The sequence below is a fragment of the Ranitomeya variabilis genome, chromosome 2, assembly GCF_051348905.1.
Source record: "Ranitomeya variabilis isolate aRanVar5 chromosome 2, aRanVar5.hap1, whole genome shotgun sequence".
NCBI classification, from domain to species: domain Eukaryota; kingdom Metazoa; phylum Chordata; class Amphibia; order Anura; family Dendrobatidae; genus Ranitomeya; species Ranitomeya variabilis.
The window spans coordinates 876,601,601-876,622,181 of record NC_135233.1 but is presented as its reverse complement, the minus strand read 5'-3'; the positions used below and the strand labels follow the sequence as shown (position 1 = coordinate 876,622,181).

General features: G+C 48.6%; 1 protein-coding gene across 1 annotated transcript in view; it reads left to right on the top strand.

The window, feature by feature from the left end:
• Positions 1-20,581, top strand: part of LOC143808072 (putative cation-transporting ATPase 13A4) — a 506,094-nt gene that overhangs the window by 98,883 nt on the left and 386,630 nt on the right. The gene's annotated exons all lie outside the window — the stretch shown is intronic.

Sequence of the window (20,581 nt, the reverse complement as noted above, 5' to 3'; positions counted from 1 at the left end):
CTTGGCCCGAGCACAAACATCACAAGACTGTACAAAGGTACGCACATCCCGAGACAGGGAAGGCCACCAGAAGGACCTGGCCACCAAATCTCTGGTACCAAAAATTCCAGGGTGACCTGCCAACACAGAAGAATGAACCTCTGAGATGACTCTACTGGTCCATTCATCTGGAACAAACAGTCTCCCAGGCGGACAACAATCAGGCCTATCAATCTGAAACTCCTGCAAAGCACGCCGCAAGTCTGGGGAGACAGCAGACAAAATCACTCCATCCTTAAGGATACCCGTAGGCTCAGAATCACCAGAGGAGTCAGGCTCAAAACTCCTAGAAAGAGCATCTGCCTTCACATTTTTCGAGCCCGGCAAGTATGAAACCACAAAATTAAACCGGGAGAAAAACAAAGACCAGCGCGCCTGTCTAGGATTCAGACGCCTGGCAGACTCAAGGTAAATCAGATTCTTGTGATCAGTCAAGACCACCACCTGATGTCTAGCACCCTCAAGCCAATGACACCACTCCTCAAATGCCCACTTCATAGCCAAGAGCTCCCGATTACCGACATCATAATTTCGCTCGGCGGGCGAAAATTTTCGAGAGAAGAATGCACATGGTCTCATCACTGAGCAATCGGGACCTTTCTGCGACAAAACCGCCCCTGCTCCAATCTCGGAAGCATCAACCTCAACCTGAAAAGGGAGCGAAACATCAGGCTGACGCAACACAGGGGCAGAAGAAAAGCGGCGCTTAAGCTCCCGAAAGGCCTCCACAGCCGCAGAGGACCAATTGGCAACATCAGCACCCTTCTTTGTCAAATCAGTCAGAGGTCTAACCACACTTGAAAACCCAGTTATAAATCGACGATAGAAATTAGCAAAGCCCAAGAACTTCTGAAGACTCTTCAGGGAAGTAGGCTGCGTCCAATCACAAATAGCCCGAACCTTGACAGGATCCATCTCAACAGAAGAAGGGGAAAAAATATACCCCAAAAATGCACTTTGAACCCTTTACAAACAAAGAATTGGACCACAAAACCTGAAAAACCTTCCTAACCTGTTGAACATGCGACTCCCAGTCATCCGAAAAAATCAAAATATCATCCAAATACACAATCATAAATTTATCCAGGTATTTACGGAAAATATCGTGCATAAAGGACTGAAAGACTGAAGGAGCATTAGAAAGACCAAAAGGCATTACCAAATACTCAAAATGGCCCTCGGGCATATTAAATGCAGTTTTCCACTCATCTCCCTGCTTAATCCGCACCAAATTATACGCACCCCGAAGATCAACCTTAGAGAACCACTTTGCCCCTTTAATACGAGCAAATAAATCAGTCAATAGTGGCAAAGGATACTGATATTTGACTGTAATCTTATTCAACAAGCGATAATCAATACAGGGCCTCAGGGAGCCATCTTTTTTACCCACGAAAAAAAAACCTGCTCCTAAAGGGGATGAGGATGGACGGATATGTCCCTTTTCCAAGGACTCCTTAATATACTCTCGCATAGCAGCATGCTCAGGCACAGACAGATTGAACAAACAACCCTTGGGAAACTTGCTGCCAGGAATCAATTCTATAGCGCAATCACAATCCTGGTGAGGGGGAAGAGAACCAAGTTTAGGCTCCTCAAAAACATCACCATAATCAGACAAAAATGCCGGAATTTCAGAGGAAGTAGATGAAGCAATGGAAACCAAAGGTACTTCCCCATGAGCCCCCCAACATCCCCAGCTTAACACAGACATTGTTTTCCAGTCGAGGACTGGATTATGAGTTTGCAACCATGGCAATCCAAGCACTAAGACATCATGAAAGTTATGCAACACAAGGAAGCGAATCACCTCCCGATGGTCAGGAGTCATACACATAGTCACTTGTGTCCAGAATTGTGGTTTATTCCTAGCCAAAGGTGTGGAGTCGATACCCTTCAGAGGGATAGGAACTTCCAAAGGCTCTAGGCTAAACCCACAACGTCTTGCAAAGGACCAATCCATAAGACTCAAGGGGCCCGAAGCCAGAAGCGCCCGAATCCACATAGGCATCCACAGTGATAGATGACAATGAACAAATCAAAGTTACAGACAAAATAAACTTAGATTGTAAGGTGCCAATTGAAAAAGACTTATCAACCTTTTTTGTGCGTTTAGAGCATGCTGATATAACATGAGCAGAATCACCACAGTAGAAGCACAACCCATTTTTGCGCCTATAATTCTGCCGTTCACCTCTGGACAGAATTCTATCACATTGCATAATCTCTGGTGCCTGCTCAGAAGACACCGCCAAATGGTGCACAGGTTTGCGCTCCCGTAAACGCCGATCAATCTGAATAGCCATAGTCATGGATTCATTCAGACCTGTGGGCGTAGGAAACCCCACCATGACATCTTTAACGGCGTCAGAGAGACCTTCTCTGAAATTCGCCACCAGGGCGCACTCATTCCACTGAGTAAGCACAGACCATTTTCGAAATTTTTGACAATATATTTCAGCTTCATCATGCCCTTGAGAGAGGGCTATTAAGGCCTTTTCAGCCTGAATCTCCAAATTAGGATCCTCATAGAGCAACCCCAGTGCCAGAAAAAACGCATCCACACTGAGCAGCGCAGGATCCCCTGGTGCCAATGCAAATGCCCAATTCTGGGGGTCACCCCGCAACAAGGAAATAACAATTTTAACCTGCTGAGCGGAATCTCCAGCGGAGCGAGATCTCAGAGAAAGATACAATTTACAATTGTGCTTAAAATTCAAAAAACGAGATCTATCTCCAGAAAAGAACTCGGGTATAGGAATCTTGGGTTCAGACACAGGAGCATGCATAACATAGTCTTGGATATTTTGAACCTTAGAAACGAGAGCATTTAGGTTTGAAGCTAAGCTCTGGATATCCATTTTTCAACAGCAGAGATCTGAGCCATTCAGGGGTTAAGAGGAGAGAGAAAAAAAACAGCAGACTGCAATTATGGCTAGGAGAACTTCTGAGCAAAAAAAAAAAAAAAAAAGTGTCAGAAACTTCTTTTTACTCTCTTTCTTCAGCCAATACTCTTAATACATTAGGCCGGCAATACTGTCATGATTCCCAATGGCAGGGACTTAGGCAAAAACGGACAAGCTCTAGGAAGGATGGTATCTTAGGTAACCGCGATACTGAACCTAACACGCAACTAAAAATAGCCAGGGGGTGTGCCTACGTTGTCTCTAGACACCTCGCGCCAGCCGGAGAACTAACTACCCCTAATAGAGGAATACACAGACCTGACTTGCCTCCAGGGAAACCCCAAAGGTTATAGTAGCCCCCCACATATAACAACAGTTAGGTAAGAGGAAAACACAAACGCAGTATGAATATAGATTCAGCAAAGTGAGGCCCTCTGACTAGATAGCGGAATATACAAAAGAGGACTTCGCGGTCACCTCAAAACCCTGAACAGCCATCCTGGAATTACTTTAACTCCGTTGTCAACTCATGACTAGTGTTGAGCGATACTTTCCGATATCGGAAAGTATCGGTATCGGAAAGTATCGGCCGATACCGTCAAAATATCGGATCTAATCCGATACCGATACCCGATCCCAATGCAAGTCAATGGGACGAAAATATCGGAATTAAAATAAACCCTTTATAAACTTGTAGGTTCATTCTACATGAAGGAAAACAACTAAGAATAATGTAGGATGTATTGGGGGATGTGGCGGAGACATTAAAGGCACAGAGGTTTAGCCCAATGTAAAAGAATAGCAGGATTTTGTTTTTTTTTATGACGTTCGGCGGTAGAAAGATTTTGACTATGTTAATTTTTTTTTTATTTTGTCAGATATTGATGTTTCACTACTTCCACGCCCTTCACCTTCTTTTTTACTTCTTCCACACTTTCTTCTTCATTATCCTCATCATCAGCTTCTTTGACATCAACTTCTTCGCCTTATTCATCTTCTTCTTCATCTTCTACCTATTATTTTTTTGGTTACATTGTTCATATTCTTTTTATTTTACTATTATCTTCATCATATTCTACTTCTTCATCATATTCTTATTTGTGACAGGCATTCCCGTAGTTGTTATCTATAAAAGTTTGAAGATTACACCTTCCGTTCTGCCTGTCACAAAAGAGTTACATTTGTCCGCGTTCAGTTTGGCCTGCAGCATCAGGCTTTATCCAGGGGCACCACGAGGAGGAACGGACTCACCCCCATACACTGCTTAGTCTTCTTCTGCTTATAATTTAGATAATATCTTTTGCTCTGATATTTAGTCTTATGCTTAATGTTCTTCTGCTCTTTGTTCTGCAGCCTCTTGTTCTTCTGCTTCTCGGTCTCCCATGTCGTCGTCGTCTCCAGGGTCGTCGTCTCCGGGGTCGTCGTCATCGGGATCGTCGTCATCGGGGTCGTCTTCAGGGTCATCGTCTCCAGGGTCGTCGTCATCTCGGTGGTTGTCGTCTCTGGTGTCGTCGTCATCTTAGGGGTGGTCTTCCGGGTCATCGTGTTTAGTCTCTTGAACTTGGAAATGTAGCAGAAGGTACAAGAAGGCTGAGAAAATGCCGAGAACCAGCTGATGGAACTGGAACTCGGATGGCTACCCGAAGGTCCAAGAGCCAATGGAACTACCGAGGACCAGCTGACGTTACTGGAACCCGGTTACTAAGCAGGAGGTACCCGTGCCTGAAAGCACTACCAAGGACCACCTGACGTTGGTGGAACTCGGATACCCAGAGGGAGGCACCTAAGCCAAAGGCTCTGCCCGGAACCAGCTGACGGTACTGGAACCAGGATGGGGAGCAGAAGGTACAAGAGCAAAAGACACTGCCGAGAACCAGCTGACGGTACTGGAACCAGGATGGGGAGCAGAAGGTACAAGAGCAAGTGTCTGCGTGGCTTTTGCAGGACACGATGCCGGCTGCACAGCAGGGGAACAGCTGGCGGTGCTGAACCCCACTGACACATTGGCTGGTGTTTTTCTCTGTGCAGCTAGCAGTACCGGGCCCCAACTGGCGGTGTTAGAGCCCGGGGTCAGCAGGAGGAGGAGATGGAGCAGAGTGTAGGCCGAAGCCTGCACTGGCGGCAGCTTTGGGTCTGTTGTGCCTGCGTGGCAGTTGCAGGACACGTTGCCGGCTGCACAGCAGGGGAACAGCTGGCGGTGCTGAACCCCACTGACACATTGGCTGGTGTTTGGCTCTGTGCAGCTAGCAGTACCGGGCCCCAACTGGCGGTGTTGGAGCCCGGGCTCTGCAGGGGGAGCAGAGTGTAGGCCGAAGCCTACTTGAACCAATTTCAAAGGTAACCTTTAACCCCCCCTCAGGGGTTACAAAGTAGAAGAGCCACAGCTTATGCAGCAGTAGTGCTGCACAAGTCAAAGGTTGCTCTTTTAATTTTGCTCCTTGCACACGCTGAATGAAACACGTATAACATTTAGCCCTTTATACAGTCAAACTGTGTTGGAGGCGCGAGTTCCCTTTGTAATGAGACGCAGCACAGATGTCAAGAATCCCACCTTGGTGCTGGGTGCAGCCTCCTGAGCGTTGTTATTTGCTGTACAGGAGTCTGCGCTGTCGTGTTATCCCCCGGCCTAGCGCTGTTAGCGCTGCCCATCTTCTGACCTCATTTAATGTCGGCCGGTGCGGTTCGCGATGACCATGAATCCCAGCCCCGCAGTGTCTTAACATTGTTAAAACACTGCGGGGCTGGGATTCATGGCCTGGCGCAGCACATATGTTCGCCTCTCGCACTCGGGTCCTTACACCCGCTTCAGACTGTGCGGCGTCAGCTGATCCCTTATCGCATGCCGCGGCCATGAAGCCGCACAGTCTGAAGAAGGCGGAAGGAGATGAGGGACAGGCGAAGTGATGCACCGCTCATGCCCATCAATCACACCCTCGCAGTCCCAAGAAATAAGACACCGAGGGGCGTTGTGTGGGTCAGGGCGGCCGCAGAGGCGCAGGCAGCCAAACAATGATGCCAGAAGACGGGCAGCGCTACCAAGGGGGTTGCAGCGTGTCATTACAAAGGAAAGTCACACCACCGGGACGGTTAAATGGTCACACAGAGGACACATTTTAGACGTGTTTTCAGTTCCACATGTGCGAGGAGAATACGTTTATGAGCCACCTTGCACACATGCAGCATTACCGCTGTACAAGGTGGCCTTAAAAACGTACAAACGCCTGGGGGAGGGGGGACAGGTTCCCTTCAATTTCAGTTCTTGTGTCTGCGTGGCTTTTGCAGGACACGATGCCAGCTGCACAGCAGGGGAACAGCTGGCGGTGCTGAACCCCACTGACACATTGGCTGGTGTTTTTCTCTGTGCAGCTAGCAGTACCGGGCCCCAACTGGCAGTGTTAGAGCCCGGGGTCAGCAGGAGGAGGAGATGGAGCAGAGTGTAGGCCGAAGCCTGCACTGGCGGCAGCTTTGGGTCTGTTGTGCCTGCGTGGCAGTTGCAGGACACGTTGCCGGCTGCACAGCAGGGGAACAGCTGGCGGTGCTGAACCCCACTGACACATTGGCTGGTGTTTGGCTCTGTGCAGCTAGCAGTACCGGGCCCCAACTGGCGGTGTTGGAGCCCGGGCTCTGCAGGGGGAGCAGAGTGTAGGCCGAAGCCTACTTGAACCAATTTCAAAGGTAACCTTTAACCCCCCCTCAGGGGTTACAAAGTAGTAGAGCCACAGCTTATGCAGCAGTAGTGCTGCACAAGTCAAAGGTTGCTCTTTTAATTTTGCTCCTTGCACACGCTGAATGAAACACGTATAACATTTAGCCCTTTATACAGTCAAACTGTGTTGGAGGCGCGAGTTCCCTTTGTAATGAGACGCAGCACAGATGTCAAGAATCCCACCTTGGTGCTGGGTGCAGCCTCCTGAGCGTTGTTATTTGCTGTACAGGAGTCTGCGCTGTCGTGTTATCCCCCGGCCTAGCGCTGTTAGCGCTGCCCATCTTCTGACCTCATTTAATGTCGGCCGGTGCGGTTCGCGATGACCATGAATCCCAGCCCCGCAGTGTCTTAACATTGTTAAAACACTGCGGGGCTGGGATTCATGGCCTGGCGCAGCACATATGTTCGCCTCTCGCACTCGGGTCCTTACACCCGCTTCAGAGTGTGCGGCGTCAGCTGATCCCTTATCGCATGCCGCGGCCATGAAGCCGCACAGTCTGAAGAAGGCGGAAGGAGATGAGGGACAGGTGAAGTGATGCACCGCTCATGCCCATCAATCACACCCTCGCAGTCCCAAGAAATAAGACACCGAGGGGCGTTGTGTGGGTCAGGGCGGCCGCAGAGGCGCAGGCAGCCAAACAATGATGCCAGAAGACGGGCAGCGCTACCAAGGGGGTTGCAGCGTGTCATTACAAAGGAAAGTCACACCACCGGGACGGTTAAATGGTCACACAGAGGACACATTTTAGACGTGTTTTCAGTTCCACATGTGCGAGGAGAATACGTTTATGAGCCACCTTGCACACATGCAGCATTACCGCTGTACAAGGTGGCCTTAAAAACGTACAAACGCCTGGGGGAGGGGGGACAGGTTCCCTTCAATTTCAGTTCTTGTGTCTGCATGGCTTTTGCAGGACACGATGCCGGCTGCACAGCAGGGGAACAGCTGGCGGTGCTGAACCCCACTGACACATTGGCTGGTGTTTGGCTCTGTGCAGCTAGCAGTACCGGGCCCCAACTGGCGGTGTTGGAGCCCGGGCTCTGCAGGGGGAGCAGAGTGTAGGCCGAAGCCTACTTGAACCAATTTCAAAGGTAACCTTTAACCCCCCCTCAGGGGTTACAAAGTAGAAGAGCCACAGCTTATGCAGCAGTAGTGCTGCACAAGTCAAAGGTTGCTCTTTTAATTTTGCTCCTTGCACACGCTGAATGAAACACGTATAACATTTAGCCCTTTATACAGTCAAACTGTGTTGGAGGTGCGAGTTCCCTTTGTAATGAGACGCAGCACAGATGTCAAGAATCCCACCTTGGTGCTGGGTGCAGCCTCCTGAGCGTTGTTATTTGCTGTACAGGAGTCTGCGCTGTCGTGTTATCCCCCGGCCTAGCGCTGTTAGCGCTGCCCATCTTCTGACCTCATTTAATGTCGGCCGGTGCGGTTCGCGATGACCATGAATCCCAGCCCCGCAGTGTCTTAACATTGTTAAAACACTGCGGGGCTGGGATTTATGGCCTGGCGCAGCACATATGTTCACCTCTCGCACTCGGGTCCTTACACCCGCTTCAGACTGTGCGGCGTCAGCTGATCCCTTATCGCATGCCGCGGCCATGAAGCCGCACAGTCTGAAGAAGGCGGAAGGAGATGAGGGACAGGTGAAGTGATGCACCGCTCATGCCCATCAATCACACCCTCGCAGTCCCAAGAAATAAGACACCGAGGGGCGTTGTGTGGGTCAGGGCGGCCGCAGAGGCGCAGGCAGCCAAACAATGATGCCAGAAGACGGGCAGCGCTACCAAGGGGGTTGCAGCGTGTCATTACAAAGGAAAGTCACACCACCGGGACGGTTAAATGGTCACACAGAGGACACATTTTAGACGTGTTTTCAGTTCCACATGTGCGAGGAGAATACGTTTATGAGCCACCTTGCACACATGCAGCATTACCGCTGTACAAGGTGGCCTTAAAAACGTACAAACGCCTGGGGGAGGGGGGACAGGTTCCCTTCAATTTCAGTTCTTGTGTCTGCGTGGCTTTTGCAGGACACGATGCCGGCTGCACAGCAGGGGAACAGCTGGCGGTGCTGAACCCCACTGACACATTGGCTGGTGTTTTTCTCTGTGCAGCTAGCTGTCATGATCTCAATGGCAAGAGAACATAGCATAAGCATATATAGGATCTAGCTCTTGGAAGATGGGAACTGAGCTGACCATGAACTAAACCTAACGCACAACTAGCAGTGGCCAGGTAGCATGCCTACGTTGATTCTAGATGCCCAGCACCAGCCGGAGGACTAAATAAAGCTAGCAGAGGAAAATATTAGTCCTAGCTCACCTCTAGAGAAATACCCCGAAAGGAGACAGAGGCCCCCCACATGTATTGGCGGTGAGTTGAGATGAAATAACAAACGTAGTATGAAAATAGGTTTAGCAAATTTGAGGTCCACTTACTACATAGCAGAAGACAGAAAGGACACTTTCATGGTCAGCTGAAAACCCTATCAAAAACACCATCCAGAAATTACTTTAAAACTCTGGCATTAACTCATAACACCAGAGTGGCAATTCCTGTTCACAAGAGCTTTCCAGACACAGTAACGAAACTACAGCTGTGAACTGGAACAAAAATGCAAAAACAAACATGGACAAGAGTCCAACTTATCTAGTAGTTGTCTAGGAGCAGGAACAAGCACAGAGAGGCTTCTGATAACATTGTTGACCGGCAAGCAACTAACAGAGCAGCAAGGTTATATAGCGACTCCCACATCTTGATGGGAACAGGTGAACAGAGAAGATGAAGACACCAGTTCAATTCCACCAGTAGCCACCGGGGGAGCCCAGAATCCAAATTCACAACAGCTAGCAGTACCGGGCCCCAACTGGCGGTGTTAGAGCCCGGGGTCAGCAGGAGGAGGAGATGGAGCAGAGTGTAGGCCGAAGCCTGCACTGGCGGCAGCTTTGGGTCTGTTGTGCCTGCGTGGCAGTTGCAGGACACGTTGCCGGCTGCACAGCAGGGGAACAGCTGGCGGTGCTGAACCCCACTAACACATTGGCTGGTGTTTGGCTCTGTGCAGCTAGCACATCTGGGCCCCAACTGGCGGTGTTAGAGCCCAGGGTCAGCAGGAGGAGGAGAGGGAGCAGAGTGTAGGCCGAAGCCTGCACTGGAGCAAGTTGAAAGGGAAACTTTAACCCCCCCCCAGGCGTTTGTAGCTGAAAGAGCCATCGTGTACAGCACTAATGCTGGAAAAGGTAAACTTAGCTCTTTTAATTATGGTCCTTGCACATGCTGAACCTAACACTTATAAAAAGTGTCCCCTCCTACCGTGATACCGTCCGGTAGGTGGAACTTTCCTTTGTGATGTGACGCAGCACAGCCATCATTCTTACCCCCTTGGCGCCGTGCGCCGCCTCCTCAGCGTTGTTTGAATCAGTCCCGGAGCCTGCGCTGTTAGGTTAGCCCTTGGCCATGCACACATTTTGCGCTGCCCGTCTTCTGACATCATTTGGTGTCAGGCTGGCTGCGCCTGTGCGGCCGCGCTGGCCGAGAGCCCGCCTCGTACTGTCTTCTGATTTAATCCCACTGGGGGCCTGAGATCCATGGACATGCGCAGTGCATATCTGAACCTCCACCTCTCACTCATCTCCCTACAGCTTCTTCTGACTGTGCGGTGTCACGGCCGTGGCATGCTATTAGGGACCAGCTGACACCGAACAGTCTGAAGAAGCCATAGGGAGATGAGTGAGAGGTGGAGGTTCAGATATGCACTGCGCATGTCCATGGATCTCAGGCCCCCAGTGGGATTAAATCAGAAGACAGTACGAGGCGGGCTCTCGGCCAGCGCGGCCGCACAGGCGCAGCCAGCCTGGCACCAAATGATGTCAGAAGACGGGCAGCGCAAAATGTGTGCATGGCCAAGGGCTAACCTAACAGCGCAGGCTCCGGGACTGATTCAAACAACGCTGAGGAGGCGGCGCACGGCTCCAAGGGGGTAAGAATGACGGCTGTGCTGCGTCACATCACAAAGGAAAGTTCCACCAACCGTACGGTATCACGGTAGGAGGGGGCACTTTTCATAAGTGTTAGGATCAGCATGTGCAAGGAGCACCACGAAAAGAGGCACTTTTTCCCTTTGCATCATTACTGCTGCACAAGGTGGCTCCTTCAGTAACAAACGCCTGGGGGGGGGGGCAGGTTCCCTTAAATTTAACTTGTTGTGCCTGCGTGGCGGTCGCAGTACACGTTGCCGGCTGCACAGCAGGGGAACAGCTGGCGGTGCTGAACCCCACTAACACATTGGGACAGGTGGAGGAGGAGGAGGTGGAGGAGGTAGGAGGGATTGCCACACACACAGCAGGGGAACAGCTGACGTTACTGAACCCCAATAACAGAGGAGGGACTGTTGGGACTGTGCGTACAGCACTACCAGGCAACAACTAGCGGTGTTGGAGCCCAGGGACAGGTGGAGGAGGAGGAGGTAGGAGGGATTGCCACACACACAGCAGGGGAACAGCTGACGTTACTGAACCCCAATAACAGAGGAGGGACTGTTGGGACTGTGCGTACAGCACTACCAGGCAACAACTAGCGGTGTTGGAGCCCAGGGACAGGTGGAGGAGGAGGAGGTGGAGGAGGTAGGAGGGATTGCCACACACACAGCAGGGGAACAGCTGACGTTACTGAACCCCAATAACAGAGGAGGGACTGTTGGGACTGTGCGTACAGCACTACCAGGCAACAACTAGCGGTGTTGGAGCCCAGGGACAGGTGGAGGAGGAGGAGGTGGAGGTGGTAGGAGGGATTGCCACACACACAGCAGGGGAACAGCTGACGTTACTGAACCCCAATAACAGAGGAGGGACTGTTGGGACTGTGCGTACAGCACTACCAGGCAACAACTAGCGGTGTTGGAGCCCAGGGACAGGTGGAGGAGGAGGAGGTGGAGGAGGTAGGAGGGATTGCCACACACACAGCAGGGGAACAGCTGACGTTACTGAACCCCAATAACAGAGGAGGGACTGTTGGGACTGTGCGTACAGCACTACCAGGCAACAACTAGCGGTGTTGGAGCCCAGGGACAGGTGGAGGAGGAGGAGGTGGAGGAGGTAGGAGGGATTGCCACACACACAGCAGGGGAACAGCTGAATTTACTGAACCCCAATAACAGAGGAGGGACTGTTGGGACTGTGCGTACAGCACTACCAGGCAACAACTAGCGGTGTTGGAGCCCAGGGACAGGTGGAGGAGGAGGAGGTGGAGGAGGTAGGAGGGATTGCCACACACACAGCAGGGGAACAGCTGACGTTACTGAACCCCAATAACAGAGGAGGGACTGTTGGGACTGTGCGTACAGCACTACCAGGCAACAACTAGCGGTGTTGGAGCCCAGGGACAGGTGGAGGAGGAGGAGGTGGAGGAGGTAGGAGGGATTGCCACACACACAGCAGGGGAACAGCTGACGTTACTGAACCCCAATAACACCCGCAATAGCCACCACTACAGGGCAAGGGGGAAGAACTGAGCAAAGCACCAGAATTAGTGTATCTATGAGATGCACCTTTTCTGGATGGCTGAGGGCTGCTATTTTAGGCTGTGGGGTCAATATCAATGGCCCCTTACCAGCCTAAGAATACCAGCCCCCAGCTATCAGCTTTAGCAAGGCTGGTTGTCAAAAATGGGGGGGACCCCACGCCATTTAACCCCTTCCCGACCCATGACGCCACGTAGGCGTCATGAAAACCCGTGCCAATCCGACCCATGACACCTATGTGGCGTCATGGAATGATCGCGTCCCTGCAGATCGGGTGAAGGGGTTAACTCCGATTTCACCCGATCTGCAGAGACAGGGGGAGTGGTGCTTCAGCCCAGGGGGGGTGGCTTCACCCCCCCGTGGCTAAGATCGCTCTGATTGGCTGTTGAAAGTGAAACTGCCAATCAGAGCGATTTGTAATATTTCACCTGAAAAACTGGTGAAATATTACAATCCAGCCATGGCCGATGCTGCAATATCATCGGCCATGGCTGGAAACACTAATGTGACCCCCCCCCACCCCACCGATCGCCCCCCCAGTGCTCCGTTATGGGGTCCGGTCCCCTCGGTCCTGTGCTCCGCTGCCCCGTGCTCCTGCCCGCTCCCCCCGTGCTGCTATGCCACCCCCCTGTGCTCCGATGCCCCCCCCGTGCCCCGATCTCCCCCCCTTATACTCACCGAGGCTCCCGTTGTCCGTCCGCCTCCTCGCTGGGCGCAGCCATCTTCCAAAATGTCCAAAAATTCCAGTCGGCAGATGCGTTAAAAGTACATTTTGATCGCTGTGAATAGGTTCTATCACAGCGATCAAAATAAAAAAAATAATAAATAAACCCCCCCCTTTATCACCCCCATAGGTAGGGACAATAATAAAATAAAGAAAATATATATATTTTTTTTTTCTTTTTCCACTAGGGTTAGGGTTAGAACTAGGGTTAGGGTTACGGGTAGGGTTAGGGTTAGGGGTAGGGTTAGGGTTACAGGTAGGGTTAGGGGTAGGGGTAGGGTTAGGGTTATGGCATGTGCGGATTTGGCTGCGGATCCGCAGCGGATTGGCCGCGGATCCGCAGCGGATTGGCCGTGGATCCGCAGCGGATTGGCCGCTGCGAATTCATAGCAGTTTTCCATCAGGTTTACAGTACCATGTACACCTATGGAAAACCAAATCCGCTGTGCCCATGGTGCGGAAAATTCCGTGCAGAAACGCTGCGTTGTATTTTCCGCAGCATGTCAATTCTTTGTGCGGATTCCGCAGCGTTTTACACCTGTTCCTCAATAGGAATCCGCAGGTGAAATCCGCACAAAAAAACACTGGAAATCTGCTGTAAATCCGCAGGTAAAACGCAGTGCCTTTTACCTGCAGATTTTTCAAAAATCGTGCGGAAAAATCTTACACGAATCCGCAACGTGGGCACATACCCTTAGGGTTAGGGTTGGAATTAGGGCTAGGGTTGGAAATAGGGTTAAGAATAGGCTTGTGGTTAGGGTTACGGATAGGGTTAGGGGTGTGTTGGGGTTACAGTTGTGGTTAGGGTTGGGATTAGGGTTAGGGTTGGGATTAGGGTTAGGATTAGGGTTGGAATTAGGGTTACGGGTGTGTTGGGGTTAGGGTTGTGGTTAGGGGTGTGTTGGGGTTAGGGTTGGGATTAGGGTTATGGCTACAGTTGGGATTAGGATTAGGGGTGTGTTGGGGCTAGTGTTGAAGTTAGAATTGAGGGGTTTCCACTGTTTAGGCACATCAGGGGCTCTGCAAACGCAACATGGCGCCACCATTGATTCCAGCCAATCTTGCATTCAAAAAGTCAAATGGTGCTCCCTCCCTTCCAAGCCCCGAAATGCGCCCAAACAGTGGTTTACCCCCACATTTGGGGTACCAGCGTACTCAGGACAAACTGGGCAACAACTGTTGGGGTCCAATTTCTCCTGTTACCCTTGCAAAAATAAAAAATTACTTGCTAAGACATAATTTTTGAGGAAAGAACAATTATTTTTTATTTTCATGGCTCTGCGTTATAAACTTCTGTGAAGCGCTTGGGGGTTGAAAGTGCTCACCACACATCTAGATAAGTTCCTTCGGGGGTCTAGTTTCCAAAATGGGGTCACTTGTGGGGTGTTTCTACTGTTTAGGCACATCAGGGGCTCTGCAAATGCAACGTGACGCCCGCAGACCATTCCATCAAAGTCTGCATTTCAAATGTCACTACTTCCCTTCCGAGCCCTGACGTGCGCCCAAACAGTGGTTTACCCCCACATATGGGGTATCACTGTACTCACAACAAACTGGGCAACAAACATTGGGGCCCAATTTCTCCTGTTACCCTTGTGAAAATAAAAAATTGCTTGCTAAAACATCTTTTTTGAGGAAAGAAAAATTATTTTTTATTTTCACGGCTCTGCGTTGTAAACTTCTGTGAAGCACTTGGGGGTTGAACGTGCTCATCACACATCTAGATAAGTTCCTTGCGGGGTCTAGTTTCCAAAATTGGGTCACTTGTAGGGTGTTTCTACTGTTTAGGCACATCAGGGGCTCTGCAAATGCAATGTGACACCCGCAGACCATTCCATCAAAGTCTGCATTTCAAATGTCACTACTTCCCTTCCGAGCCCTGACGTGTGCCCAAACAGTGGTTTACCCCCACATATAGGGTATCAGCGTACTCACAACAAACTGGGCAACAAATATTGGGGTCTAATTTCTCCTGTTACCCTTGAGAAAATAAAAAATTGCTTGCTAAAACATCTTTTTTGAGGAAAGAAAAATGATTTTTTATTTTCACGGCTCTGCGTTGTAAACTTCTGTGAAGCACTTGGGGGTTGAACGTGCTCACCACACATCTAGATAAGTTCCTAGGGGGTCTAGTTTCCAAAATGGGGTCACTTGTGGGGGGTTTCTACTGTTTAGGGATATCAGGGGCTCTGCAAACGTAACATGATGCCCGCAGACCATTCCATCAAAGTCTGCATTCCAAAACGTCACTACTTCCCTTCCGAGCCCCGGCATGTGCCCAAACAGTGGTTTACCCCCACATATGGGGTATCAGCGTACTCAGGAGAAACTGGACAACAACTTTTGGGGTCCAATTTCTCCTGTTACCCTTGCAAAAATAAAAAATTCTGGGCTAAAAAAATATTTTTGAGGAAAGGAAACACATTTATTATTTTCACGGCTCTGCGTTATAAACTTCTGTGAAGCACTTGGGGGTTCAAAGTGCTCACCACACATCTAGATAAGTTCCCTTGGGGGTCTAGTTTACAAAATGGAGTCACTTGTGGGGAGTTCCTACTGTTTAGGCACATCAGGGGCTCTGCAAACGCAACCTGACGCCCGCAGAGCATTCCATCAAAGTCTGCATTTCAAAACGTCACTACTTCCCTTCCGAACCCCGACGTGTGCCAAAACAGTGGTTTACCCCCACATATGGGGTATCAGCGTACTCAGGAGAAACTGGACAACAACTTTTGTGGTCCAATTTCTCCTGTTACCTTTGGGAAAATAAAAAATTGTGGGCTAAAAAATCATTTTTGAGAAAAGAAAAATTATTTTTTATTTTCACGGCTCTGCGTTATAAACTTCTGCGAAGCACTTGGGGGTTCAAAGTGCTCACCACACATCTAGATTAGTTCCTTGGGAGGTCTAGTTTCCAAAATGGGGTCACTTGTGCGGGAGCTCCAATGTTTAGGCACACAGGGGCTCTCCAAACGCGACATGGTGTCCGCTAATGATTGGAGCTAATTTTCCATTCAAAAAGCCAAATGGCGTGCCTTCCCTTCCGAGCCCTGCCGTGCGCCCAAACAGTGGTTTACCCCCACATATGGGGTATCATCGTACTCAGGACAAACTGGACAACAACCTTTGGAGTCCAATTTCTCCTATTACCCTTGGGAAAATAAAAAATTCTGGGCTAAAAATCATTTTTGAGGAAAGAAAAATTATTTTTTATTTTCACGGCTCTGCGTTATAAACTTCTGTGAAGCACCTGGGGGTTATAAGTGCTCACTATGCATCTAGATAAGTTCCTTTGGGGGTCTAGTTTCCAAAATGGGGTAACTTGTAGGGGAGCTCCAATGTTTAGGCACACAGGGGCTCTCCAAACGCGACATGGTGTCCGCTAACGATTGGAGCTAATTTTCCATTCAAAAAGTCAAATGGCACGCCTCCCCTTCCGAGCCTTGCCGTGCACCCAAACAGTGGTTTACCCCCACATATGAGGTATCAACATACTCAGGAGAAATTGCCCAACAAATTTTAGGATCCATTTTATCCTGTTGCCCATGTGAAAATGAAAAAATTAAGGCTAAAAGAAATTTTGTGTGAAAAAAAAGTACTTTTTCATTTTTACGGATCAATTTGTGAAGCACCTGAGAGTTTAAAGTGCTCACTATGCTTCTAGATAAGTTCCTTGGGGGGTCTAGTTTCCAAAATGGGGTCACTTGTGGGAGCGCTCCAATGTTTAGGCACACAGGGGCTCTCCAAACGTGACATGGTGTCTGCTAGCGATGGAGATAATTTTTCATTCAAAAAGTCAAATGGCGCTCCTTCCCTTCCGAGCCTTACCATGTGCCCAAACAGTGGTTTACCCCCACATGTGAGGTATCGGTGTACTCAGGAGAAATTGTCCAACAAATTGTAGGATCCATTTTATCCTGTTGCCCATGTGAAAATGAAAAAATTGAGGCTAAAATAATTTTTTTGTGAAAAAAAAAGTACTGTTTCATTTTTACGGATCAATTTGTGAAGCACCTGGGGGTTTAAAGTGCTCACTATGCTTCTAGATAAGTTCCTTGGGGGGTCTAGTTTCCAAAATGGGGTCACTTGTGGGGGAGCTCTAATGTTTAGGCACACGGGGGCTCTCCAAACGCGACATGGTGTCCGCTAAAGATTGGAGCCAATTTTTCATTGAAAAAGTCAAATGGCGCTCCTTCCCTTCCGAGCCCTGCCGTGCGCCCAAACAGTGGTTTACCCCCACATATGAAGTATCAGCGTACTCAGGACAAATTGGACAACAACGTTCGTTGTCCAGTTTCTCCTTTTACCCTTGGGAAAATAAAAAAAATTTCTCTAAAAGATCATTTTTGTGACTAAAAAGTTAAATGTTCATTTTTTCCTTCCATGTTGCTTCTGCTGCTGTGAAACACACGAAGGGTTAATAAACTTCTTGAATGTGGTTTTGAGCACCTTGAGGGGTGCAGTTTTTAGAATGGTGTCACTTTTGGGTATTTTCAGCCATATAGAACCCTCAAACTGACTTCAAATGTGAGGTGGTCCCGAAAAAAAATGGTTTTGTAAATTTTGTTGTAAAAATGAGAAATCACTGGTCAAATTTTAACCCTTATAACTTCTTAGCAAAAAAAATAATTGTTTCCAAAATTGAGCTGATGTAAAGTAGACATGTGGGAAATGTTATTTATTAACTATTTTGTGTCACATAACTCTCTGGTTTAACAGAATAAAAATTCAAAATGTGAAAATTGCAAAATTTTCAAAATTTTTGCCAAATTTCCGTTTTTTTCACAAATAAACTCAGAAATTATCGACCTAAATTTACCACTAACATGAAGCCCAATATGTCACGAAAAAACAATCTCAGAATCGCTAGGATCCGTTGAAGCGTTCCTGAGTTATTACCTCATAAAGGGACACTGGTCAGAATTGCAAAAAACGGCAAGGTCATTAAGGCCAAAATAGGCTGGGTCATGAAGGGGTTAAAAAAAATATATTTATTTAAATAATTAAAAATAAGGCATGGGGATCCCTCTATTCTTAATAACCAGCCTTGCTGAAGCTGAAGGTTGAGGGTTGCAGCCCCCAGCTGGGAGTTTTACCTGTCTGATTATCATAAATACAGATGAACGCATGCCGGATTTTTCATTTATATATAGCGTAGGAGCCGGCTGATGTGTAGTCCCATCAGTCACTTCTACTGTCATTGTCATTAGCGCCAGCAAGTGTCAGATGATGGGAGTAATACTCCCAAAAGCCGCCACCTGCTGTCATTGTTCTCACTTGAATACAACTCTCATCATTCTCCCCTGCTTGCGCTGATCACTGGCAGAGCAGGGAGAATGATGAGAGCTGCCTTCAGCACTTACTGTACAGCTGCATCCCTTGCGCCCGCCATGTGGTACTGCTGCAGCACACAAGTAGCACACAGTTGCCACATGTGTGCTGCAAGTATAAAACACACAAACACTGACATCTCCTGTGCTGTCTTGACATTAGTGTGAGCGCTGTGGGAAAATTCTCCACGGCACTCACGCTATCATAAGAAAGGTGAAGTGAGTTCACTGGATGTGAACTCCCAGGACCTGTTTGAAGGCACCGGGAGCGTGAAAACCTTCTCATGTTCGTGGTGATGTCAGACAAGTCTTATCAGTTCACCACAAGATACTGGGCAGCAGTAGCAGACGCTGCTCAGTGTCTCTGCTGGATGACAGTCTGTAGGGTCACATCATGCAACCATGGAGCCTGCCATCTAAATGTAGCAAAACTAGACCCGTCGTGGGACAAATGGATTAGCAGCATCTCTGCGGAAAGGTGAGGAATATGGTTGTTTTCTATTTTTTAACTCTTTTGCAGATGACAAAGTCATTGGTGGAATGGGCAAGGTTGTAAGTATGGTTTAATTAAGATTTATTAAAGGAGTCTGTATAATTCTTTAAATTACATGGCTTTCTTCTGGGTGGCTGTGGTTTCATACAATGTTACTATGGGGTTAGTAATGGCGGTGTCTTGTTGACGCCTCTCCATTACTAACCTCGGGGCTTGATTTCACCTGACAATGCAGTCCCATATAGTAAAATGCAGTCCCATGTAGTATACTGCAGTCCCCACATAGTATAATGCAGCCCCTTATAATATAGTGCAGCCCCTATAAAGTACAATGCAGCCCCTATACTGTATAATGCAGCACCATATAGTATAATGCAGCCCCTATAGATTATCATGCAGCCCCATATGGTATTATGCAGACCCCATATAGTATAATGTAGCCCCGTATATAGTGTAATGAAGCCCCCATAAAGTATAATGCTGCCATGCATATATTATAATGCAGCCCTCATGTGATATAATGCAGCCCCCATATGGTATAATGCAGCCTTGCATATAGTATAATGCAGCCCCTATAGTGTAATGCCTCCCCATATAGTATAATGCAGCTTCATATAATATAATGCAGCCCCATGTAGTATAATGCAGCTCCCATATAGTATATTGCAGTCTCATATAGTATACTGCAGTCCCCACATAGTGTAATGCAGCTCCAATATAGTATAGTGCAGCCCCATATAGTATAATGCAGCTCCCATATAGTATAATGCAGTCCCATATAGTATACTACAGTCCCCACATAGTATAATGCAGCCCCATATAGTATAGTGAAGCCCCCATATAGTATAATATAGCTCCTATATAGTATAATGCAGTCCCATATAGTATACTGCAGTTCCCATATAGTATAATGCAGCCCCCATATAGTATAATGCAGCCACCATGTAGTCTCTGATTTAAAAAAAAACCCACTCACCTCTTCCCATTCCCCCACTGCTCTGGTCTTTGCAGTGTACCTCCTCAACAGTTCCACCACCTTACACGGCATGGCATAATGAAGTGATGTCAGGGGGAATGATGGGAGAGGAAGTATCACTTGATGCACCCTCCTCCATCATTGCTTTCAACTGTATCAGCATCTAGGTTGCTGATACAGTTGAATGTGCAGTGCTGGGTGCATGAGAGAGGTGGAGGTGAAGCAGGCTCTGGCAGCAGCCCCCCTGACTCACAGGTCCTATAGCAGCTGTGTGGTTTGCCACTATTAGCGGCATGCCACGTGCTGGGGGCCCCTGTGGTGTGGGGGCCCTGGGCAATGCCTAGTTTGCCTGCCTCAAATGCCGGCCTGGGCCCTACACCCTGCAGCCTCACTTATCAGATGGTATCAGCTCCAGCAGTGTCTGGATGTAAACATTGAATAGAGCTGGAACACCAGAGCTCTATACATTGTTCAGGTGTCGCAGCTCCGCTTCTATTGAAGGAAATTGGAGCTAAGCTGCTGTATACAAGAACAGCCACTATACAGTGAAAGGAGCTGTGCTGTGGGGCTCTTTTCCTTGTGTATCTCTAGCTACCTCCAGAGCTGATATCAACTAGCAGTAGGTGTGCAAGGTGTTGGACCACCAACAATCTGATATTAATGACCTTTCCTAATGAGAGGTCATCACAATCAGAAGCTTGGAAAACCTCTTTAAGGCGCGTTTATTCATCTCAAGTGAACAAATCCTAAAATGTTGACATCAGGGCCCTCACTCCTCCTGTATCTGTTGAACTATGACTTATTTTGTATTGTCTTCATTGTTTGTACATGTCCCCACTTAATTGTAAAGTGATGCAGAATAAGTTGATGCTATATATATTAAAA